Source organism: Dermacentor albipictus, chromosome 1, assembly GCF_038994185.2.
Source record: "Dermacentor albipictus isolate Rhodes 1998 colony chromosome 1, USDA_Dalb.pri_finalv2, whole genome shotgun sequence".
Lineage (NCBI taxonomy): Eukaryota > Metazoa > Arthropoda > Arachnida > Ixodida > Ixodidae > Dermacentor > Dermacentor albipictus.
In genome coordinates, this window is record NC_091821.1 from 515904580 (window position 1) to 515930707 (window position 26128).

The 26128-nt window shown below is 46.4% G+C and overlaps 1 protein-coding gene and 1 long non-coding RNA gene across 4 annotated transcripts in view; one reads left to right on the top strand and one right to left on the bottom strand.

The window, feature by feature from the left end:
- LOC135912446 (dual oxidase maturation factor 2-like) overlaps window positions 1-26128 on the top strand; it is a 513017-nt gene that overhangs the window by 65186 nt on the left and 421703 nt on the right. The gene's annotated exons all lie outside the window — the stretch shown is intronic.
- Window positions 17658-24266, bottom strand: LOC135912431 (uncharacterized). Its single transcript, XR_010567663.2, has 3 exons — window positions 23985-24266; window positions 20356-20441; window positions 17658-17706 (listed from the first exon to the last, which is right to left on the bottom strand). It is a non-coding gene; the product is annotated as an uncharacterized lncRNA (long non-coding RNA).

Genomic DNA, 26128 nt, shown 5'->3' on the forward strand with positions numbered 1-26128 from the left:
ATGCTGAGAGACACCTCTACCCACGAAGAGGCCATGGTGAAAGTGGGGTGAAGAAGACGTCACCGTCGAAAGACTTCACGAAGAAGAATATAAACTTTTCAAGAAAAGTTAACTCGTCAAGCAGCACCATCAGCTGAAGTTTATAGCACCCGAAAATCCTATTTCAGAAGGGAGAAAACTGCCAGATCTCTCTCCACAATGGAATGGCCACCATTTCCTCGTACACGACCGCCAGAAGAGCCGCAGAAGCCGCCCCCGACACAGCAACGTGCTGTATCCCAGGGGTCGCGGAAAACAGATGAGCAACTGGTAGCTCTTATTAGGCCTTTAATGAATGCCATTCCCGTGTTGCTAAACAACATGCACACGCCATCTGGCTGAAGTGCGTTTCAAGTACTGGACGCTCTGCGTTCGGTGCAGGCAACATTTGAGTAGATCATGGCTCCGCAGCCTCTGCCTTTCAGGGATGAGGTCCGACAAGCAGCTATTGTTCAGTGGAATGCCCATGGAATAAGAGCGCGCATTTCGGATTTGCGTCGCTTCGTGTATGCCAATATGTTTCCCATTATTGTCATTTACGAACCGAACTTCTCGAACCCTATCAGGCTTTCTAGATATTAATCATTTCTGTCCTCAACTGTTGGTGAAAACAGAAACGTTTTGGTGTTCATACGCCGTGACCTCACTTAAATTCATCATCATGTGCCAACTAACGACGATAATCAATATATATGCCGAACAAAATGAAAAAAGAATTTTACCTTTACTTTTGTGGGTGCCTACCTACGTCCGTCAATTCGATTTGGTCACAAAAGACTACAAAACATCCTATCCTCAACTCCGAATCCCTGGGTCAATATTGGAGATTTCAACGCCCATCATACACTATGGGGAAGTTCGAAGGTCAACGCGAGAGGCAGAGCTCTGGTATCTTGGTAGCTCTGCTATCTCCAGTAATGAACTTTGGCTGAATGATGGAAGCCCCACGTATTTACGTATCTCCACATACAGCAGCTGCTTTGACTTGGCTTGACTTGGTCTCACGAAGCCTTATCAGACGTACTGGGCGGTTTGCGGACTTCGAGACGCACGGAAGCAACCATATCTCCACGTACGTCAAGATCAGAGGATTGTCCTTCTCCAAAATACGAGATACGATCCAGAGTGGACTGGACTAAATTTCAGTCTGTGATCACTGCGACGCCAATCCATCTTTCGACTTGGAAGAGGCAATCAAGAGCGCAGTGCAAGACACTATGCGCACTCTCACATGCTCCTCGACACTAAAGGAATTTGATATGGAACTAGAACGACTTCGAGCAATCCGACGACGTGCTGAACGAAGATACCGACGTACGCAGACAATGGACGATTTACGGACCACCAGACGCACGAAAAAGAAAATCCAGCGCCGGTTAGAGAAGCTCGAATCGCAACGTCGGACTACCTTCTCTGAGTCGCTAGGTCCACGCAAGCCTTTATCGCAACTATGAAGAACGTTGCGCAGTCCCTGGACACTCCCCGTACAGCGGTTCTCATTCAAGGCTCTTGCCCTCTCTCAAAATGGACCGCAGATTGACGTGGCAGAAGATTTCTGCGCCAGATTATCCGGCCAACTCACAGCTCTCAATATTCCAACACTTTCGAGTAGTTGTCCGCCGCCACGTGATCACCGCATGATTTACCATTCTCAATCCACAAACTTAAAGCAGCATTACCTTTGTGTGGCCGTGCATCAACGCCAGGACCTGATGGAATTCCCTACCGAGGTCTGAGTCATCTGGGTGAGCGAGCGAGAGGTGCTCTCCTTGAGCTGTAAAATGAATCTTGAAGTGATGGTGCGCTACCACCAAGCTGGAAGACAAGTCGCCATGTTCCACTGCTGAAGTCTGGCAAGTCGCCGTGGGAACTGTAATCGCTTGGCAAGCTGTGTGGGAAAAGTAATGGAGAGGATGGTCCTAGGACGCCTGGAGTGGTACTTGGTGTACCATAACACCTACCCGGATGCCATGGCGGGCTTTCGATGTGGCATCAATCGATAATGTCGTCGATCCGGTCACCTACATTCAGCATGAGAAATTCCGTAAGCGTCTCTGCGCTTCTTTGTTACTCGACGTCGAAGGGGCGTATGGCCACGTTACGCATGGAACCATCCTCTCTGCTCTCGCAGATGTAGAAGTGGGTGGTCGGATGTTTCAATGGATACGGAGTTATCTCTTCATGCGATCCTTTCTTGTTAGCACCGAGGAACGCCATAGTTCTCTACAATATAGCTGCCACGGCGTCCCCCAGGGCTGTGTACTTAGCCCTGTGTTATTTAATCTAACCATAATTGCTCTCCTTGAGCACGTGTCAAGCACAGTCAGGTTGTCAATGTAAGCGGATGACATCTGCATATGGACGTCTGCAGTAATACGCCTACAATTGCGAGCGAGAATTCAGAGAGCCGCCACCCAAACTGCTACCTACCTCCGTAATCGAGGCCTGGAAATTTCCTCCTAAAAATGCGCATTAGTGCGATTTACGCGCAAACCCATGACAAACTACAGCGTAATGATAAATGACCAAATAATACCACATGTTTGACCGCAAAAATTTCTAGGCGTCTTAATCGACAGAGAATTATCATGGAGCCCTCACGTATCATACGTGCAAAAACGTTTGACAGGCATCTACCACCTGTTCAAGTTTTTCACTGGCAAGACTTAGAGAATATCGACAAGTGCCATGTTTCAACTGTAGAGGGCGAATTTTCTAGGCTTTCTGCGATACAGCATGCGAGCAATAACCAACACAGGTAAAACGAATCTACGCGCAATACAAAGTGTTCAGGCTCAAGCGCTCCGGATATGTCTAGGCCTGACTCGGAGTGCATCAACAGTCGCTACGATAGCAATCGCTGGAGATCACTTTGTCAAGACTCACATTGAAATTGAAGTGCTCAGGACCCACATAAGGCATCTAATCAGGACTCCTCGTCACCACTCAGCCTCTCTACCAGCGGACAGACTTTGACATCTTTCAGCCAAACGATTGCTGCACATGATGAATCATTGCCAGCTTGTTTTACTCCGGCTGCGAGATCTTCGATTCTCCCATGGTGCCTGGATCAGCCAAAAATCAACCTCACAATACCTGGCATCAATAAAAAAACTGATCTATCATCACCAGCCCTTGAACAGCTCACGCTACTATTTTTGTACGAGGACTACCGTAACACTACACATATCTACACTGATGGATCTGCCTTGCCAAACAGCTCCGCGGCGGCAATCGTGATACCAGCGACAGTCACAACAACCAAATTTAAGACGACTCACACGACAACGTTGATGGCAGCAGAGCTCCCAGCGCTCTTTACTGCACTTCATTACATTGGTAATGAACAGCCACACAAATTGACGATATTCTGCGATTCTAAGGCGGTGCGGTAGTCTCTACTATCACCTTTATGACGCAGACCGCACGAACAGCTATTATTTCACATTATAGAGACGTAACACCACATACGTGATGCAGGTCATACAATAGCCCTCCAATAGCTTCCAAGTCACTGCGAGATTACCGGCAATGAACGGGCCAATCGAGCTGCCCGTACGTTCAGCCCACACTGAGGAGCACCACGCACCTGTTCCACTTTCTAGAACTGACGCTGCATGGAAGCTCCGTCTGCTTGCTCGGCAGTACACCATGTAACAATGGAATGACCCCCTTTTAAGAAATTCTCGACTGTACTCCCTTGATCGCACATTAAGTCTTCGAGCGCCATCACAGCTTCGCCGTGGAGACGCCACGCTTTTGTATCGACTGTGGTTTGGCATTGCCTTTACCAAAGCCTATGCGTTCCGCATAGGGATGACCGGCACCCCAACCTGTGACCACTGCGGCCATGAAGAATCCATTGACCACATTGACCACATTTTCGTGCGCCCGCCCGCAGTACAGCCTACAGAGGAAGTTCCTTCGCCACGAACATGACCAAATGGACGACCAACCGTTATAAAAAAAATAATTCTACACCGTCAAAGGGACCTAACGTCACTGAAGAAGGCCGGTAGATCGCACAAGCGATCGACTGGCCTTTGTGAACGTCTTTGACTGGAACGTCTTTTGTGTGTGTGTGTCTCCATGTGGGCGTGTTTTTTTAAGCGTTTTCCTCTCTGTCATTTTTCTATCCCCTATCTCCCATCCGCAGTGTCGGGTAGCAAATCGGAGACTGATGTCTGGTTAACCTCCCTGCCTTTCCTCTTCATTTTTCTGTCTCTCTCTCTCTTTCCGCTGGTGCGCATGCATTTAGCTTAATTTTATGGTTTGATCCTAGGAGGTCATTTAGCATATGAATATGTATATGTATATATACAAACAGGCGAATGCACGAGCATACCGCTTAAAATAAATGCACAAGTAGAAAGAGACATCCCTTGCGATAGCGCTGAACTATTAAAACAGTATCAATCGATCGATCGATCGATCGATTCGATCAATCAATCAATCAATCAATCAATCAATCTTTATTTCGGACATAACTACAATGCTGTAGGTATGTCCAAGAGGCGTGGAAAAAGGAAACGCTTACGTTTCCTGACAAGGCCTTCGCCTCGGGCGTACACATCAGACAGCATTTGCACTAAATCAAATACAGTGTGCAATGATATAATACCAAAGAAGTAGAACAAAACCGATATAATACATAGGGAACAGAAGCAAATTTACACTTGACATAGATTATAATGAACTGAACACACAACACATATAACAGTATCGATGAGAATTTTAATAGTGCAATCGCGAAAGCTGTAACAAGGAAGTGGTTTGAAGGGCGGTTTTTTGTATAATTAATTTTTGCTTACCTCGAAACAATGTTCGTTTTTGTGGGAAATAATTAGAACGTCGTCTGTATTTTTTTATTTTCTTTGCTAACGCATACTAAGAACCAGCTCTTTGCTCGTGGCACTTAGGCATGGCATATAATGCCTTGAACCATGCGATACATAATATTCGCGCGTGTTCGAAGGAACAGCTCAGGGCTTTTACTGAATGGACCCGAGACTGACCCGGGCCCGCTGAAAAACATCTCATACGGGCCCGGGTTTTCTAGTCAGCCTGGGCCCGTGCCGTGCTCTACCCTGTGTACAGTGCGAATCCCCGAACACAAAGGGCGATGAAGTGCTGAAGACGTCATCATCGTCAAGAACTTATGAAAAGGAAGCATCACGTTCGCGTACTTCTTTGGGATGAAGGAGCGGTCGAGCAGTTTAAAGCAAGATTTGGGTATGCATTTTTCAGGGCATTGCAGACCTTGCCTTCGTGAACCTCGTTTTTCTGATTTGAGAATACTGGATACATGCAAAGGTAAAACTGCGCGTCAACTGTTAGAGGCATTTTACATCCGAACCAATGGTCAATACGGCGCCAGACAAAGCTAAATTTTTTTATGTGAGGGCTAACTGCAATGTCTAAGTTCTTGCCGTAGATGACATCTTCTGAGCTTCGTCACCACATGTGATCGCCCGTTTACACTTTCTACACTGGCTACACTGTCGCCCGTTTACACTGTCTTCAGAAGCAAAGCGTGCTACACATATATCATGGTTTGCTTCTGAAGAAACCGTTGTGAGGGTAGAGCTGGTCATGCGGTGCGCTCTTTCCTTTCACGGTGTTCTTGAAATTTTTCTGAGTGATCATGCTACAAGAATTATATCTTAGCCAACACCAACTCACCCGATTGTGAAACATTCAAAAGCAAAATTCACAAGAGGGGTTCAGAAAGCTTGGTCATGGGGATTCATCGTGCTTTTCCTTTTCCATTTCTTTTCTTTTTCTTCTTTTTTTTAACGCAGTGACGACATTACGCAATATAATAACAACAGCTTGGTGGCACAACTCATCACCCCGTTCCAAAGGGGTCGCTCATGGCGTCCATTCATCTATTCATCCAGGGAACTTTAGAAAGCGTCAAGCCCTTTATTCGCAAAAGGATAGAAAGTTGGTCGAGTTGATACAGTAACATATTCTTCGATGGGTACAATGTTCTATGTTGGATTGCCACAATACAAGAATATGTTACCTTTATTCGCAATACTTGAAGTTGTCGAGTCCGCTAGGGAGTTGGATGACAATATAATCATGCGCACGAAGGGAAACGATAACGAATTACATGACAAATAACCTATACAATATTGAAAACGGGCTATTAGCACTAACCGTATTTTTCGATTTCAGTAAGGCAATTGATTCCCTTGACCATAACATGTTGGCACATAAGTTATCAATTTGCGAAACAAGCAGTATACCTTTAACTTTAATACAGACTCACCTATCTGACGGAAATTAATATGTATGTATGGGAACAAACAAATTACCCTTGCTACCAACGACAACACGTCTATCGCAAGGAGGCCGGTTAGAACCGCTTTTGTTTAACGTTTATATAAAGACCATTGTAAGCATTGATTCAAGTGTAAATTTCATCAGATATGCAGATTATTTCACCAAGCTTATTGCTGGTCCTGACGCCAGCAAACTGGTGATCTAATGCAACCATATACTTCTTTTTTATTGGGATAAAGACTTGCCCTTAAGGCATATTTCTTGGTGCGTATATGGGTATTATATATGTGCTGTGAGGCCTGTATTATGTATGAATTGAAGCAGTGTTTTCTGGAATCTGTTATGTATCCAGCGGTCATAGCCGGTTGTCACACTGTAGCGGAGGCCTGCTTGCAGTTGGAGATGCGAGCGTTCCGATATTAAACCAGTACGTGTCCATACTAGGTGGTATGTATCTGCTTCTATCACATAAACGGAGCAGCAGTATAGACACGTAGCACCCAGTGGTAAATGCGACTAGTTCCACCTTGAGATAACAGCCGGTGTAAGGGCCACCCCGGCCCGAAGCCTCCTAAGCACAACTTCCTCAGCCCTAGTAAGGTAAAGGGGGAGGGAGCAGACACACTGTGGGATAAGAGCGCGTGTGTCTTGCCGGAGAAAATTTTTTACGGGCCCGGAGCGAGTTAAGGGGTTGAGGTGGGAGGGGGATAGGCGGAAGATCAGAATTAGGAGGGCGGTGTGCCTGATGGTCAGCAGCAATGCTGTGAGGGTTCGCTGAATGGCCTTGAATTCAGTGTACCTTGACGCAAGTAGCTGTTTTACTATTGATAGTGTGTATTGTCTCGCAGATTTCCATCGCCTTATCAACCTTCTTGAGTTCCTGAATAGCCGCTGAAGAATCAGTGAAGATATATAGTTGCTTGATGGTAGGCAGCTTAGATGTCGCATCTTGCACAGCGTCAGCATGGCTTGAAGTTCTGGATGGCATGGCGTCTCTGGATGGCTTGAAGTTCCATACTAGAGCGCTGGCTTCCGTAGATAAATAGCGCAGGTGGCCGCTGATGAAATTATGCGCAGTACTCAGGAATGATGTCCTTCCGCCGTCTGGGAAAATGGCAGCATCCGTACAGACTTTGCAGGTGTTAGCACATGATGCATCGACGATATTGTGTTCGTCAATAATACCTGTTGTATCGCTGCGTCGTAACTTCGTTGGCTTATTATTTGTGATGCTGGTGAATTCCCAGGGAGGCATTGGATAGGGCTGATTGTCAATCCGAGAGCCGCGTTGAAAATGAGCATGCAATGCAGTGAAAGCCGGAATAAGTTGCTTTTGTATTTCACGTGCTTTTTCACGTTGCGAAATTCGCTCTGCAATTGTGTTGAGCTGGACATAATACTGTAAGGTTGGTATCGGAGTGATGCTGGGCAGTGCTGTGATTGTGCACATAGCGTCGCGATTAATCGTCTCCAACTGTGCCAGCTCTGCCAAAGTCAGCCGTTGAAATTGTGCCTGATATAAAATTCGTGGCTGCAAGATTGCACGCACGAACCGTCGAGCTGCGCCAGTACGAGCCCCAGCTGCTTTTGCTGAAATGCGACGAATAAGGTGAAATGTTTTTTTCGAACTCTGTCTGGTTTTACGGAGCCAGTGTGCACCAATGCCGGCCGGAGTGGTGAATATCGAGACCCAGTATGCGGACCTCAGAAACCTCAGGGATTGCCACTGCGCCGAGTCTAAATGTAAAGAGGTGCTGCGTGATTCTTGTGCGTCCTTTCTTGTTGGCCTTCACAACATAGCTTGATTTTTGGGCGGAAATGTCCAACCTTGCTTTCCGAGTGTAGTTGTTCAGAACATCAAGGGCTTTTAGAAGCTGTTGAGTTTGTCTAGATATATCTTCATGTACGTACCACAAAGTGACGTCATGCTCATAGATTAAGAACCTCACGTGTGGAATCCGATGTAGTTGCCAGGCTAGAGGTATTAGAGGAACGTTGAAGAGGAGCCAAAACCAAACCTTGTGGGACTCCTCTGTTCGATGTGAAGTATCTTTCTGACCTTCCATCTACTCTAATCGCAAATGTGCGATTCTGAAGGAATGAGTAGATGAATGTTATCACCCGCGGTGGAAGTCCCAGGTCCATGAGGTTGGCTATAATGACTGCATGGTCTATATTGTCATAAGCTTTCGTTATGTCTGTTGCTACTACCTTGCGCACAGCGCGACTGTGTGGTGAAACCTGTAAAACATCGTCTGATTATATAAAAAATCCGTCTTCAGTTCCCAAGTAAGAACGGAATCCAATTTGAGCAGGATGATATTTATCGTGGCGTTCAAGCCACCAGGAAACACATGTGGCCAGCATCTTTTCAGCGAGCTTGCAGACAGTTGAGGTTAGTGAAATTGGGCGTAAAGACTGCAGGCTATTTGGACACTTTCCTGATTTCGAAATCGCGACAACAATTGAATGCTTCCAATCAGGTGGAACGTTTCCAGTCTCCCACACATTATTAATAGCCTGAAGAAGTGCATCGAGAGCTGCTGCTTCTATGTTCTTGAAAACCTCATAAGGAATACCATCGGGATCAGGTGTGGTTTGTTGCTTTGAAGTTTCAATCGCCGCTATTAGTTCGGCCATGCTGAAAGGGCTGGATATTTCGGATTTGGAAGTTCTGTCAGACTGATCAATTTCGGGGCAGTTTATGGGTGACGCTTGATCGTATTTCAGGAAGAATGCTCTAGCAGCGTGTTCTGCAAATTGATGTGGCGAACTCTGCATCGCTAATCTAACGCTCGCTGCAGGGCAGGTTGCTTATGACCGTGTTCCATAGACCGGAACGTACGCCAAAGTGCTCTGTTTCCAATGCCCGATCCAAGATTCTCGCACCACTCATTCCATCGTCGTCGAGAAAGTTGCTTTTCGTGCCGACGCGTCTTCGCCGCTATTAGGTTAGCACGTGCACGGCTACCTGGTGCAACGGGATTCCTCGACGCATACACTTCTGGCTGACGTCGCTTTGCCCAAAGTTGCCAAGGGGCGAGGTCCGGTTGAGGTTGTTCCTCGTCAACTGTGGTTACAGTGGTGTTCCTCCGTAGCAGTTCTTGCAAAGCGGGAAGAATTTCTCATGGCTCTGAGAGTACTTTTTCAATCGATGAGTCCCGAAACTTATCCCATTGCTTGACTGTTACTCGTCGCCGAATTTTCTTTATGCGCGTTCTGGGCAAACCAAACAGTTTTGGCATATGATCACTGCCCCATGTATCTGGTTCCACCCGCCACTGCGGCATTCCAGGACCCAACCATCACGTGAGGTCTGGAGCGTTTGTTCTAGATACTGCGGGTACAGCACAGGTAGCCACAGCGTGATGGTTCAACAGTGTAAAAGTGGCATCGCTGATGATGTTTTGAACTTCGTATCCTCTTCGGGAGTTGTACTTGTACCCCCTTTCTGTATGTGGGGCATTGAATTCTCCACCCACGATAATAGGAATTCCCGGGTACGTAGACCGGAGATGGGCTATCCACCCCAAGTTCAAACGTGTGCGCTGTGGTCTGGCGTAGAATGACACTAGAATGACAGGAGTCTTCACTAGTCGTGTCAGGAACCCGACAACTTCTTGATTACCACTACACCATGGCTCCAGATCAATCACTGTGTTTGCAATGTGCGATAATATATAAACTGCAGCTTTTCCCAGAGCTGAAGCCATTGTAGTAGCACGTCTATCTCTAATAGATGGGTTATAATACCCATTAAAATTGGACAGGGAGCATAGCTTATTATGCCCTTGAGTAAGCAGTGCCCATACATGTAGCTAATTGTATTGAAGCTCGGTTTTAATTTCTCCTAACTTGGAGCTTAGGCCCCGACAATTCCACTGTAGAATTCCATCCTGTGACAGCTGCTGCAGAAAATTAGCCATGATGCAGGCAATTCTGAATGACCGACGTTAGTTGAGCAAGTTAATCTAAAGCTGCTGTCCAAACAGCTTGGTTGACCTGTTGTGCCGGACGATCCAGGCGTAGCGGTCGCATTGGAAGTGGTTAAATGCGTCACGTGTTGGTCCTCTTTTCTGACGACGCATAATTACCAATTCTTTATGTTTGCGTAACCGCTCAATCTCTCTGGCCAGTGCGTCTATCCGAGCGTCAATGTCATCATGGTCATCATCTGACCGATACAGAGGTTCCGGTAATTTGTGTTTCTTTGTCTGCGACTGCTTGCCACGCTTAAGAACAGAAGAATACAGTTGTGTTTGTGGGGCCTTTTCTTCTTCTGCCAAGAGCGTCTCTACCACTTCTGCAAGAATCTGATAACGATTGTGTGCTGTTGTATAGTCGTTTTTGGTGTAGCCTTTCGTATCCCTACTGTGGCCTTCTGTTTAGTCGGACAATTTTTGCTTGTCATATCGTGCTCATCAGATTTACATAAGCCACATCGATATCGTAGTTGGCCTTCTGGTGTGAGCTTTTATGGATCAATAGTACGCTTTGGGCAAAATGCCTGCATGTGTCCGCGATGAAAGCAGCAGTAGCAGAATATTGCCCGAGGGATGTAGGGTTTAGGTCGCAATATGCAACCATAGTAATAAAACCGTTGTGGGATACATTGAGGGCCCTTTACCGTCACTAAGCTTGTACGGCTTTTGCCCACGAATCTAGCTGCGAGGACCCTGTGTGTCGTGGAGGTCAATTCACGACATATTATCTCGGGGGTGTCTTCCGGGTCAATGCCATAGACAACACACCTCTGTATATTAGGGCCCAATTCAAAGTAGCACTGCACAGGTAGGTGTTGGTGTTCGGACAGCGGGATAGATGTTAAAGTACACATTTTCTGCACATCACTGAGATATGCCAAGTGCACAGTGATCGAGTTGGTAGATTTATATGCTGCGAACCCTTTGTATCCAGTGGTTTCAAGAGATTGGTCGATGATACTTTGGACATATTTTGTGGCTACTGAAGTTATGTCGTAGCATGAAAGGGGGCGTACGTGAACTCGACAGGATTGAGAAGGGGCGGGCGTTGGGTTAGACTGAGAGGGAGCGGGCGTAGGGGAGGCCTTTGAGGAATAGTCTGGGGTGGCCCTTGCCTTTTTTGCCAGTTGCTCCGATGCGATGGCGTCTTGATAGCATGTTGATAGGGGGACCTCGCTTGGCTGCATTCGTCGAACCGCCAGAGGACCAGATACTTGATGAAGCTGTTAGCTGGTCCTTGTTGAACTCACTTAAATTTATTGCCTTATAAACAAACGTTAGGTTTCTCCATGCCAGAAAAAAGGCAGGGAGAACAGGACATGCCACAGATTTGGTGGTGATGAAGTTTAAACAGTTGAGAAACATGCATTGCCCGGTGTAATATATTTTTCAAGTCTTGCATGGCATTCACGTATTACACACCTCTGTAAAAGTCTGGCTTTAGTCAGTGGTGCAATGTCACGGCGCTGTTGGTTGCTTGCTTTAAACGTGAAAATTTAGACATATTATGCATTGCTCGTTCCTCAAATTCAGTATTGAAGCTTAGTTTATCTAACTGAATCCAGCATAAAAATTTGTAATAATAATAAAAAAATTTATTCGGCATCAGGCTTGAATCTGCTGTGAACGCTTTTCAAAAACTTAGCCCTATTGCCATAGAAACACATGTGGCAATTATATCTCATTGTCTTTTAATTATCCAAACGAAATCTTCAACACTTTTTTTATAATAAATGGTTGCCATATGTAGGCGTAGGTCGGTTATAAATCGCGTACCATGGACATGTGTCTGCCACGCTTTCGTGCACGCTATGAATGCTCTAGAATAACATTCCTTCAATTCTGAATGAATACAAACAAACACAATACATGTTCGCGAGCACGTTTTGTGAAAATTCCGTGCTAGTTGCTGATGTATGTCGCTTATATTTGTATCTGTTTCTTGTTCTTCGGTCGTATGCCATTCTTGCTTTATTTCATGCATTTTGCGCGGGATATTTGCATTTTTATACCGCACCCTTCATGCATCCATTCGTTAAAAAAGCGGGGCGAAATAAACCCGGACGAGGTAGCAACACAGGACAAGCGCTAGCCTGCGAAGTACTTGAAGTTATTCTGCTCATGCACACCTTTGAAAGAAGGTTCGCGGGGAGGGGGAATGCACATCCAACCGCGCAATTGTGGCACGTTATCTGAAAGTGAACTCGTTAAAATAAAACTAAAGCACACTATCAGATTAGTGGCCCAGATACACTCTGTGAGTAAGAGTGGTCCAAGAAGTGTTGACGCATGCTTCACCTTTACATGTAATGGCTCACGTTTTAAACATCCCGCGTGCTGCTTCGTCTGTGTATTGGCGCAGTGCCCGCGTCTCTGGAAGAATTTCATAGGAACCACACTTTCCGCAATGGATGGCGAGATGTTTAATTAAAGGCTTCCTTCTTTTGCATTTCCTCCTACTGTGGTTGTTGTATCTTCTTTTTTTTAAATTATGGGATTTTACATGTTAAAAACACGATCTGATATGAGGCACGTCCTAGTGGGGGACTCCGAAAATGGCCATCTGGCGTTCTTTAACGTGCACGTAAATCTAAATAGACGGGTGTTTTCGCACTTCACTCACTTCGAAAAGCGGCGGCCGTGGCCAGGATTCGATCCCGCGACCTCGTGTTTAGCACTGAACACCACAGCCACTGACCAACCGCGGCGGGTTGTGCTTATCTTCCTTGTAAAAGTTACCTGGGCCCCTGTCAAGATGCCCATGCAGCTTTAAGTCCAGGCAGCCATCAATAGCTGTATGGTGAACAAAATGGAAGAGCAAAGAATTATAGGCTCATTAGCTCGCTTTCTGTATTCTATAAAGTATTCATCAATGTCATTTCTGAGAAAATAGGGCGACGGGTGATTTCAGTTAACTTGGAGAAGACGATTGCTTCACAAAAAGATATTCTACAATGTATCACTGCATTTACGTACTACATCGTTTCACTGAACGCCATATGGGGCTCAAGGTCCAGGAATGAGGCCACGTCATGTAGTCCACAGCTGCGGCCGTTCTCACGTGCTTATGACGCGTCATCAAGATGCCGAAAGAGAGAGATTCATGGAACCCGAAAATGTCGGAGGGGCAAGGCTTGCGATTCAGATGGAGTGCTTGAGATGACATGAAGAGCAAGCAAATACAGGAGGTGGAGAAGACAAAAGAAAAGAAAGTAGAAATTCAGCATAAAATAGAGCCCGGATCAAAGAAGACCTGACTGGTGTAGGTATAACTGCACGGCCTTGGATGCTCGCACAGCGTTTTTACTTACGGTTCTAAAATTTAGTAGCCTTTATTTGTCAACGACACAAAGCAAAACCGCTGCTGCTTACTACGCAGTGTTGTAACAGAAGCAGTGACAGCACGTGCTGTGTCAAGCAATTGTTTCACGCAAGCGCTTCATGGAAGCTATGCGGTCTATTAGCTTGGCGAGTAGGTTCTTCTGTTGGCGGACAACTGAGAGCAGTGGGGAAAATGTACATTGGTCCTTCGTGGTCAGCCGTTCCTTTGCTGAGGGCACAGAAGGCTCGGTAGGGCAAGACTGCCACGCTTCGCTCAGCTTCTGACCTTGGTTCCTCCGCTTGCAACCTTCATTGTTTTCGTTTGTGGAAAAGGAAGCGGTGGCTCGCGCAGCAACGAGGAGGCGCGTCTCGTCAGCGGGAGCGCCGAGCCGGCTGCGCAAGCCGACCAGGTTTCCTTCCGTTCGGCTAACTCAACCTGATTTCCGCGCGACAGAAAATGAGGTGTCGAAAGTGGATCAAGGCAAAACCCGGTGGCGCGTGAAATATCAGCGAGCTGCATATGCCGATGCAGCCTCTGCTGGGCGTGACGCCGCTTCGCTGCCGCCATTCCAAAGAGAGCTGATCCGCAAACGTGGCGCGTGCACGTGTTGTTGTTCGCTGTGTTGCAGCCGAGATAAAGTGCAAGGTTCGGGAATCCTTTCTGTAAGTTATTTGCTAATCCCAAGGGAGTGTAGGCTCCGTCTGCTGTACGGCCCCTACCGGTGGAGATGAGTTTATCGAAATGCAACAAGTATGAATTTCAAGACAGCAAATTGCCCTCTCCGCTTTAATTTTATGATATGTCGTGTCTTTTTGTATCTCCTATTTGTTTTCTTCTTCCGCCGGTTTAAGAAATACTTTTTAAAGCTAAATTTTACTTCCAAGGTGCACGTTAGCACTGTTATGCAGTGCGATTCCGAAAGCCGTTTATCATTGACAAATCGATGTGCGCGATGTCGGCGTCACCATTAAGAAAACGGCGTCGATAGCCTCATCAAGTTGCTAACTTTTTCTGAGTATCTCTTCAAACTAAGGCGTACAAGAGCACACAGCGCGGTGCGTCGGCGAGCGTCTTATTTCTGATATCACGCTCCAATACGCCAATCGCTTAAGCGCCGTACTCTTTGACTCACGGATATCTCAACAGAACACAGAGAAATCTCGTAGAGAACGCCCACAGTGTAAGCGAAAAAATGCTCAGTGCAATCATTGTCGCATGTCTTCTTTTTGTTGTCTCCGTATAAAGGTGCAGGCAGAAGAGTAATCTTACGAGGCTCAGGGACAACTGTGTCTATGTCCTTTACTGTTGATGTCAGCCCATGAATATCTGCTCAACACAAATTTCTTGCTTCAATCGCATGGTTCTACACCAAGTCCACCTGTCGCATTTCTTGTTCGCATTCTTGCACGGACAGAAAATTATGTATCTGGTTGAGTATTTGGCGATGGCCACGTGCGCTGGGATTACAAGCCGCGTAGTAGAAAGCGTAGGACGAGCACTGAACGCTAGTGTTAGGATAATAGCGCCATTTCTTGTATACACAGGCTACGCGAGTGTAGCTATTGCATGAAGGCGCCGTCTTCTTTATTTGATGTACAAAAAAAAAGACGAACGTAGCTCCGCCAATCCAATCTACATGAAGACATTTTTATAGCAGTAGTGTAGCATGAAACCTACACTCTCTACTCGGCAGTTTCAATGAGTTTAAGCAGCAAGCGACAAACTAACAGGATGACGTTGAAAATGCGTGGTGCCATTTTGTCGGCGACTGCTGGCACTGATATGCCGACGATAATGAAAGTTCGCTGCTGGAATGGGCAGCGAAGTGCTGGCGTAACCGTGTGTCGCAGACGGTCACATATGAAACCGAGCTAATCCTCAAAGACACAAATGTCTTACTCATGGATGGTGCAGGCTGTTTCAGACTCCGGGCTGTATTAGATGGATATAGGAATGGTCTTCTCCGAATTCACGATGTATTTGACTGAAATTGTGTTCATTGTTTGCTGAAAGAAATCTACATTGGCTCTTAGTTTCAGGCCAGGGCATGTGGGCAGCGAATGTGTGCGAAGACTGGCGCTTTTCGTCTGCAGAAGACGACGCGCAGCGCTTACGGGTGAACGCAGCGTGAGCCCAGTGCAGCACACGACATCATAGCCCGAGACTAGACTCGCCTTCGCGCAGGCTCGCCTAGACGAGCCTGCGCGAAGGGTAGGTAAAACATAGCCCTAATTTCTTTCGCAACGACGCTGACAAGGTGCAGCATGCGTCTGTGCAATGAGCGCTTATGAATATAACATGTTATTCTTGTGTGACCATGTATAGTACAAGTTCCACTTCCAGTGAAGCCGGTTCGTTCTACCAAGTGAATTAGCACCACACTTTGAAAACTTTCCGCATAAGACTCGTGACATATTGGCCAATAGAGTCAAAAAGTATACTTGGTGCCACATTTCGCACTCTTAAGAAGGCAGGAAAACATATGCACAAGTCACTTGTGAACGCAGCTTTTTCGTGCACGCGTCAAACTTTGCAGACATGTTACAGAGCGTGTTCCCTATTCCTATCAAATATAAGTTCGGTGCTACATTGTACACCGAGAACACAGGGGAAACCTACAACGCACCTCGTATTACTCCGGAAAAGAGGAAAACAGCCGTATTGAGTGTATATTTGCGCACCTGATAATTAAACACTAAACATTCAACAATTGCCACACAATGCTTTTACTATATTCCACCCTCCAGTTCGACGAAATGGGAACCCATGTACACAGCTTCCAGGGCACTCACAAACATTTCATCTGACGGTCATATAACGATGCTGAGACTGTGCCTACATTGTTTTTAGAGCGCTGCTTTCAGACGCCCGCGTTGCCGGCGCAGAGCGATGAGTGGCGGACGGCAACGCAGCCTGCAGCAAGGCGGAGTGTAGAGGCGACGATGGCTACGAGATGACGCCTGAGTAGCGTGCGTCGTCTTTGCAGTGATGCCATGCGACGAGCCCATCCAACAATACTACGCATGAAAGCGCTACATTAGCGGAGGTCTGTCTGCGGCGGCTGTTGTGAATGGCGCGCATGCGTCTCCCGCGGGTTGTCTCGCGCGATCCCCCGATTAGCGAGGTAGATACGCCACACTTAGCTGCGTTTGCAACCTGCCGCACGAGGCAGATTATATCGCGAAATGAGAACATGTGTAGAGCTGCGCTCAAATTTCGCATTAGAGAGTGTCGTAATCGCCGGTGAATTTTATTGCGACAAGCGTAATTCCCTGACAGCCTTAACACAATTTTACGAAATCCCTCATAAACGGTTCTAGTTTGGCCTGCTCCCCGAGCAAGTGAGAACTGCTGGTGTTACCACCGAATTCTGTGGTAACACCCTTATGAAAATATGAGACGAGTTTCACATGAAAGTCTGTTGAGTTTTGACATCACAGCCATTAGATTTTCTGATGAGTTTCTTTGGAATTTTCTGATGTATACCTAATGTCATTCTAAAACGTATTGGCCACCGTCTTTCTGTAGAATTCTTGACGAGTGTTTTTCCTGTGAGCATGAAATGTCTTCCTAATGTGCGCTCCAAAGCAGTTTTCTTGTGACATTCTCATGTCTTCCTAGTGAATCTCTAATGAGCTTATACATTCGACTGCTGGTGCTCATAGCACTCCTATAACAAAATTGGCCACGTGTGGTAAAATTTTCTTGTGTCCCAATGGCAGTAAGACCTTATTTAAATATGTTACCTCTGCGTGACAGTCTTTGGTGCTTGATATATGCAGCCTGTATGCATGTATGTATGTCCAGCAAAGATGCAGCACTTTTGAAGACATGTACATGGACCCTACTTATGCTGCATGTTAGACATTACTCAATGAAATTTAACAAAAACATTTATTGGGCATATGAATGCTTCCTTAAATGCAGAAGGAGGTTAAATGAAAGGAAAACACAGTATCAGTCTGGTTACGGATGTGATATTTTCCTTTCATTTATTCTCGCTACTTATCATTGAGGAGAGGCTGTTCTTGAGGTGGAGTGTCATCATCTTGAAGTAAGTACACGTGTACCCTGCACGGTGTAAAGGACAGAAAATTAACAAATTTTGGCAATCAACCACAGAAATACACGCTGTATCACTTGCTGCAGAATGATCTGGAGATGTTATAGCTAGTTCTGCGAAAAAGTTATGTGGTGTCGGTTCACACAAAGTTGTTGAGGAACCACTGTGTGGCCTTTGGGTGCAGCAGCAACTACAGTAAGCAGAAATTGCTCTTGGCTGTACAAATGTGCTACTTGGATCAGCTGTGGCATGTGTACATGTCGTGAACTACTTCAGCTATATCGGTTTCCACTTGATAAAGGACAGCAGTGTCTGTGGATTGCTAGCGTGAATGAGAAAATCTATTACTTGGCATGGAAATGAGCGTAGGAGTGTTTGTGTACGGGTAACCCAATGCATCCCAGAGACATCCAAGTGCCAGTCGTTATAGAATATTTGCATCAGCTACGGGCACAGTTCTCATACATTTCAAGCCTACTATGTCATGCCTGTGTTGGCTTCCTGAATGATGTCATTTATCACATTCAAGAAATACACCACACCATGTCTGGGGTTTTTTATCGTTTACACCCGAGTACTGCTTTCAGAGGGAGGGCACAAGTTGAAAAACAAATGCGCAGAAGCATGATAAACAAGCTTGCATAAAAAGAATTTATAAATAAGCTTGGTGGTTGCTATCCCACGTAGTTAGAGTATTCCTCTTTGTCATGCAATCATAATGAGCATTGACTGACACACACATACCACATCCCATTTTTGGATGTGGTATTCCTCACTGATTTTGTTGTATCAATCGGTTGCCATAGGCAAACGAAACAGATAATCTAAATCCAGTGCACAGCTTGTGTCAATGCATGGTCAAATGGGACGAGCACACTGGTTTTTTGTGTGAATTATGGTGCTCGCCTAGGCGCATGCTGAGGCACCAGCTAGTCAGCGTGCCCTATGTACATTGGACCAAATATACACGTGATCAAAAGAATAGCCTACATCACCCCTGACAGACACGAGACAAATTTCGGGTATCGTTAACTAAGCAAGCCTCCAATACCTGGGTGCCTTTGTCAATTAACTTGTGGACTGCAATGCACATATATTTCCAGCCAAAATAAGTTAGGCAGCTTATGCACAACAGTCATGTTGTATGGTCTCCCTTCCCTCGCTGCGCAAATTTTGTCCTGAAAAGTTACTTGAACTGATTGAATTGAAAATTGAATTGAGAAAGGCAAGGAGGCAAGCGAGGCTTGCTTGGTTAAAGGTAGCACCAAATTTGTCCAGCACGTGTAAGAGCCACTCTACTGTATTCCTTTCACATGTGGCCAAATGTACATAGCGCAGACTGGCTGGTGCCTAAATATTACCTATGACATCACCATATTTCACTCAAAAGACCAGTATGCTCATCCGACTTGGCCACACATATCCGCATGGGGCTTCAGGCCGGATTAGGATTGTTTATCTGTTTTCACCCATGGCTGAAAATTGACAAGAGAAATCAGTCAGGCACACCACATGAATAACAATAAGTGTGAGCCAGCCCCCATTATCAATGCATGAAGAAAGGCATCCTTTGTATATTACAAGGGATAGAAATTAGTCTATGCCTGTTTACTTACTTCTTTTTATGCAAATACCGTTTATCATGATTTTAAGCCTTTGTATTACAGCTTCTGCCATCCCTCTCAAATTAACTGGTGCACAACACAAGTGCACCATCCAGTGGTATTTTTGTTAATCCTTCCATCAACTTAAACAGTCAGTTGTTAGCCAAGGTCATGTTGCATGGTCTCCCTTCCCTCGCAGCGTAAATCTTGCTTGAAAAGTTACATGAACTGATTGGCAAATTCAAATGGACACTACAAGTTTCGCCGAGTGCACACAGCTGGTTCTCAGAAATGCACAAAAGCAGTGATGGGTATCTGTTGTCATCCTGTAGTGTGTGCAAACTAGCTGTGACATTGCTGCAGTAGACACACTCACAACTGCTACAATGCCTACCAGCATGAGCAGGGGAAGCTTGCAAAGAAAATAATACGAAGACTGTGAGAGAAAAAATAGCTTACCAGAAAACACCTCACTACTTAAGTAACTGCAGCACAATGAATACTGGCCTTCCTATTTCATTTCAAGAAATTCGAGTTCATCAAATGTGTATTTGCCAGTGACAGTTATTCTGAGAAGAAGACAGACCTAATTGTAAATATCAATGTTAAACAATGGTATGCACACTGCGTGCTTAGAACTGTGACATATATGGCACACTACACTTCGAATTCTAACATGGACAAAACAGCACATGTGTGTATCATAAGCAGAAAGAAAAATAGGGAAATATATGTTACAGCATAGAAAACAGTTCCAAACAAATAAAACCAAAATAACAAGAAACATACTGTGTAATAGGCAAAAATAAAATGGACTTGCAGCCAAGCAATTGATGCGAGAAAAATACTAAACGTCAGGGCATGCGAGGTGTAGTTTTAACAGAACAAGATAACGCGTGCATAATGTCTACAAACACAAATAAGCAGCAAGTGGAATAAAGTTGCATAAATACTTAGCCTATTTAGCAAGTTGTATTAAGTGATATGTCAATACACTTATCCACTAATGATACCAAAATCCTACTTTTGTGAACACGTACACTTAAAGCGTACCGACATGTCCATCCAGATTACACGCCGTGCTGCTGCAGCCAAGGCCACAGGTTATGTGGACACTGTTGTGGGTATCGGCTTCACCACTACAAAGAGAATTCTGTGTTAACTTATGGCTGTGGCAAAATAAGACTACCACATCGTGAACACATGCAAGGAGCATGCAAAAACAGTCACGAAAACAATGCCTGCACTGGTGCAGGGTGGCAACAGAGCACAAAGTCGAAGTCACTGATGAATGTCACGATAACAGGGACCCCTTCAACACGGCAAAATTTCACACGCAGCAGCAGCAGCAGCGCATTACATGAATGTTTGTTTACATGACGATTCGAGAGTTTCTTTCACGACTTTAAGTAACTAGCCCTTGTAATGCTTAGTTACGTCAAAGTTATGGCAACACCCCTTCAAAACAAACCTGTACCAGTAGCACGCTGTGATAAATTTTTTTCCCTAATACTGCTCGTAAAGCGAAAACCTTGTAAGCAGGGATTATCTACAACGTCTAATCATTTATAAGCGAGGAAACGTCATTGCAGTAAGAATCGGTCAAGAGGTAGATGAGTCGTTATCATACGACTTCAGCAGAAAAGCGGGAGCTCACGCACAAGCGCGCATGATGAACACGATTATTTCGGAACGTAATCTTTCTCATCAGAAGAAAACGCTTATCAAGATTTTCAATTCCGCATTATGGCAATAAATTCGCGCGACTAAGCTCTGACACCCACCATCGGCATAGGTTTCACTGTTGTCGTGGGAGTTCTCTTTCCTACGTTCGCAAGGCACCTTATGCCCACACGAGAAGCACGCACAACACGTGTGTAGTTAGCACGGGTAACTCTGAACTTAGTGTCACACATTACTTCCCCCCTCTTTCTTGGCTTCTGGATTGGATTGGCGCGGCTCGCTACGTGCTTGCGCGCGCTTTTCCGAGCGCAGATTGGCGTGCGCCTGGTTTCTGCACTAGGCTGTTATGCGATCGCTTTTTCGAGCGCAGATTGATGCGAGCCTGGTTTCTACACTAGGCTTTTGCACAATCGCCTGCTTCTTGCACTGGGCTTTCAAAAGGCGAAGTGAGCGTCGCTTACTGCGGAAGTGCTTCGCCGCGGGCGTACCGTGCATGGAAGCGCGCAGCAATGCCGGGAAACATTCATACAAAAGCAAAGGGTCAGAAAAGTGCGCTTTATTTTCCATTACTTTGTCACACTGGGTAGCGCCGTGCGATCGCTTCTAATAAACGCAGAAACGAGTCCTTGCAGCGCATGTGCCCATTAATCGATGCCCACCATAGCCATATCAGGTGCGACTCGAGAAACTGTGGAGTCACCCTGTAGCCGGCGGAGACGAGGTGGCGCTTCACCTTCTGCCAGTAGCTTTCGATTTTCTGGGTGTGAGCGCCCGTGATTGGGTCTACAAAGTGCATGCTGTGGTTAACAGCCTCCCATTGCAAATTCAGTCTTGCTCCGCTAGCCCCCACTAAGTTCGGGATGCAGTTGTATGCGGCCCATTCATCACTGTGGATGGTGGTTCCCGGTTCAACGTTGGCTGCAATAATGGGGCCTAGCGTCGCCGCGTCTCGTCGGTCGACCTTGAATAGTCGGAGCTCCCCGGTGGTCACGCAGATCATGCCGAATACCCATGGTCCACGATCTGCAATGCCGCCGTAATTTTGACGGCTCGGCGGAACGTTGTCGCCCGTCGTCAGGCGGCCTCGATTGTATTTTCGCTTGCCGCGAAGGAGGCATTCATCAACTTGCACAATCCTCCCGGGGCCACCGAGTGGGGGTTGCGCCAGCAGCTCGTCCCGCACGACCTCACGAGCGTAGTTCCTCCACTCGGCGATGACATGGTCCGACAGATTAAGCAAGTCGCCGGTCATCTCCTTCATGAGCCACGTGCTCATGCTCACGCAGTACGTGAGCCAAATCACTTGCCGCCTGCAGTAAGCGACGCTCACTTCGCCTTTTGAAATCCCAGTGCAAAAAGCAGGCGATCGTGCAAAAGCCTAGTGCAGAAACCAGGCTCACATCAAGCTGCGCTCGAAAAAGCGATCGCATAACAGCCTAGTGCAGAAACCAGGCGTACACCAATCTGCGCTCGGAAAAGCGCGCGCAAGCACGTAGCGAGCCGCGCCAATCCAATCCAGAAGCCAAAGAAGAGGGGGGAAGTAATGTGTGACACTGTGCGCTATTCTGGACACGCATGGCGGCTGCACAGCCGCCATTATCCGCCATGTTTACTCTCTTATTGGCTGTGGCGAGCTCACGTGCCTAGAAATTTTTGCCGGGAAACGGAAGTTTTGCGAAATGTCATTTTGCGTTTTCATCAAGATGACGAAACGTAACGTGGAGCTGCAAATTTTATGGACTAATACATTTTTTTGGTCCCTGGCATATTTATTGTGATGGTAGTGCTTCAAAAAGAATGTGAGCGGTAGCGTGCAGAAGCCAGTGCAATGCATCTGCGATTGCGCGAATATGTGGTGGCGACTCAAGATATGCGCCATGCCAGCTTGCTGATTGGCTGAAGGAATATCTCGTGAGGAGCGTCACAGGAAGGGCTGTTTCGTAATCGTCATTTTGACGATGCGTGACGTTGCACTGGGCTGCCATTGCTGAGATTTTCCGCCATAATTTTTGCTGCGACGAGCCGCGCGAATTAGGCTAATGAGCAGCCATATGCAATGGCAGCCGAGAGGAATGCGTATCGCCACATTTTCCCCATCGTTTGGCGCCACGAAAATCTTTTGTTCATAACGCGTGCTCATAGTATTTGCATCGCTCTCGGGTGGTGTTGGCATTTGTGTTTGGGGCCATCATTTTTTTAAAGAACGCGTTTATACAAAAAATTATTGGTTGAGCATTGCAAACTTTCAGCAATGTTGTCCACTTTTCACTGCTGCATTTGTATTGTAATCGAGATTAATGCCTTTTCGCACAATCAGACGTTATGACAACGGCCTCTTTCTAATTTATAAAAAGAAATGTACACAAGGCGGCGCCTTGAAGTTTCCTCTCTCGGTGCGAGTAACCAGCGAAATGAACAAGAGATGGCAGCGCCGGCGCTTGCGTCGCGCTAGTGGTGATCTCTGGCGCCCGCAACGCTATCGGTGATATTCGGCCGTTTCTCAGCCAGCCGAGTCGGGCTGAGTCACTTGCGTTTCACGAAATAGCGATAACCTGGCCTAGAACGTGCGCGCATCACCACTGGTAGGTCGCGTATGTTGTCTCAAGCAAGAAAACAAGCGCGTTGGCGCCAACATGCGATGACTCATTGCATTTTCCGTGGACACGCATCCTAGCTATTGAAGCAGACGACGGCTTGTACGGAGCAGACGACGGAAGCGCGAAGCGTTTTCGATGGAACAATCATACGCTTTGAGATAACTGCTTTATTTTTACTGCGGAGGAAAACTGTTTTGATTTACCGATAATGCTACATTCAGTGTCTTCATTTCAGTTTCTTAGGCGAAACGTCAAGTTGGCGTCACGTTACGTAACCAAAACTGGGCCACCAGCGCCATTTTGTTTGCGTCGCGTCTACGTCACGCACCGAAGAAAATGGCGGAATGTCTAGAATAGCGCCCACTAAGTTCAGAGTTGCCGTTAGCACGCACGGTTGCTCACCTTTTGAATGGCATGACGCGGTCAAAAAGCGCCCTCCAAGTTGCCGGTGCTTCGATGTTACTTCCAGCAGACATACCGGTGCAAAGTGGACGAGTAGTGGCACGCGAACAATACGCATTATTTCTTCGCAACGTCCACCCAACTTTCCACGACAACCAGAGACAAAGGGAACGCACTCCCCGGCATGAACATCGTTTGTCCACATTTGGCTGGCGCGCCACGCACACGGCGAGTTTGCAGCGAGACGCAATCTGTCTGTGGCACTTATGCGCACGCGAACTAAGTCACATTTCGTTACAGCAAACACAAATACACACGATCAAACAGGCACACCGTTGCAGCTCGCACGACCGACCGACTCGTAAACAGAGGGACAGGCTGATTGGATTGGATTGGATTGAAAACGGGGTGGTGGGTGGCGCCACCAACAGGTCGGTTGGGGCCAGCCAATGCCTCGGCCAGCGTCATCTGATGATTTGTGTGGCTACCTAATTGCGCATAGCTGTTGCAAGACAAACAGAACAACTAATAAGTTTATATTGTAAACTATAGCTTGGCATAGAACGAAACTCTATAACGCATTTTCAATTTGAGTCGCTTCTGCTATGTGCAGCTAGCAAAAGCATGGCCTTCGAGATCTGAAAATGTTAACGCTATAGAAAGCCGTTGCTGGGACGTTATTAGAACGATTTGCACTTTGGTTACCTCTCATAAAACCCGCGAATTACGCATTTCGCTGCTCCCCATGCTACCTGCACCATCACTTCAATTTAAATAACTTCCTGCAGTCGTTAACATCAACTATATAGCCTCAGACATCGTCGACGCGATCTCCGGGGGACACGTGCAGTGTGCGATGTTTTAGTGCCCGTTGCAACAGTGTCAGAAGGAAAGCATCAAAGGGGCTCGTGTGGCGCAGCTTACACTCCTCTCGTCCATATCTTCCTTTCGTGTTAGTGTGTTTAATGTGCGCGGGTTGCACTCCTGTCGCTCGTGCCTTCTGTGTTGATCGTGCTACCCACGAAGATTCCTCGAACAACCCACATGTCTCGGCAGTGTGCATTTGTCCTATGTGGTATATGCCAGAAATTTGCGCTGGCATACGATGTGCTTGCAACCAAGTATTTCAGTGCGTTCCAGCAAATAGACGCTGCCGCTTACGCGCAGTTTTTTTTTTCCCGCCGTGGTTGCTCAGTGGCTATGGTGTTGGGCTGCTGAGCACGAGGTCGCGGGATCGAATCCCGACCTCGGCGGCCGCATTTCAATGGGGGCGAAGTGCGAAAACACCCGTGTACTTAGATTTAGGTGCACGTTAAAGAACCCCAGCTGGTCGAAATTTCCGGAGTCATCCACTACGGCGTGCCTCATAATCAGAAAGTGGTTTTGGCACGTAAAACCCCATAATTTCCTTACGCGCAGTTTTCCACGTCATGATCATGTCAGTCTGCACAATTGTCGGTTTGCCACTTAAAGACCATCCGACTAGTAACACATCCGAGAAATCAAACTGCTCAGAACGAGGCATACGCTATAGGTTTGCACTGTTTACCAAGTGTGATAACGGGGCAAGACGAACTTGCACTGCTCTTTAAAAAGGAAAGAAAATGACGTCGTTGTTTTGTGCCTAGCCGTGATATATCGGAAGCGATCCAGAGTACTGGGCGCTCACGCTGTGTTATATCGTTTTCTGCATTATTGTCTCTTAGACTGCCCCCAACGATGAATCGGAACCACCCCACCAAAGGCCAAGGGTCCGAGTGTCTTAATTAACTGTATCATAATAATTATCATCTTCATTAACACCAATGGTCATGAGTTCAACTCCCACCAATAGTCATGGGTCCGAGTGCTTTCATCAACTATACCTTAATTAACTGTACAATAATTACCATCGCATTCATTAACGACAAAGTTCGTGTGCACGACTCCTACACAATACCATGGGTTCGAGTGTTTTCATTAACTATACATTAATTAAATATGCCTTAATTACCATAACATTTAACAACAAAGGCCGTGGGATCGAGTGCCTTAATTGAATATAATAATTACCAGTACCTTAATTAACATCGCCTTCATTAGCAACAAAGGACGTGTGTTCGATTTCCACCCGAGGTACTGGGTGCGAGTGGCTTAATTGCTAG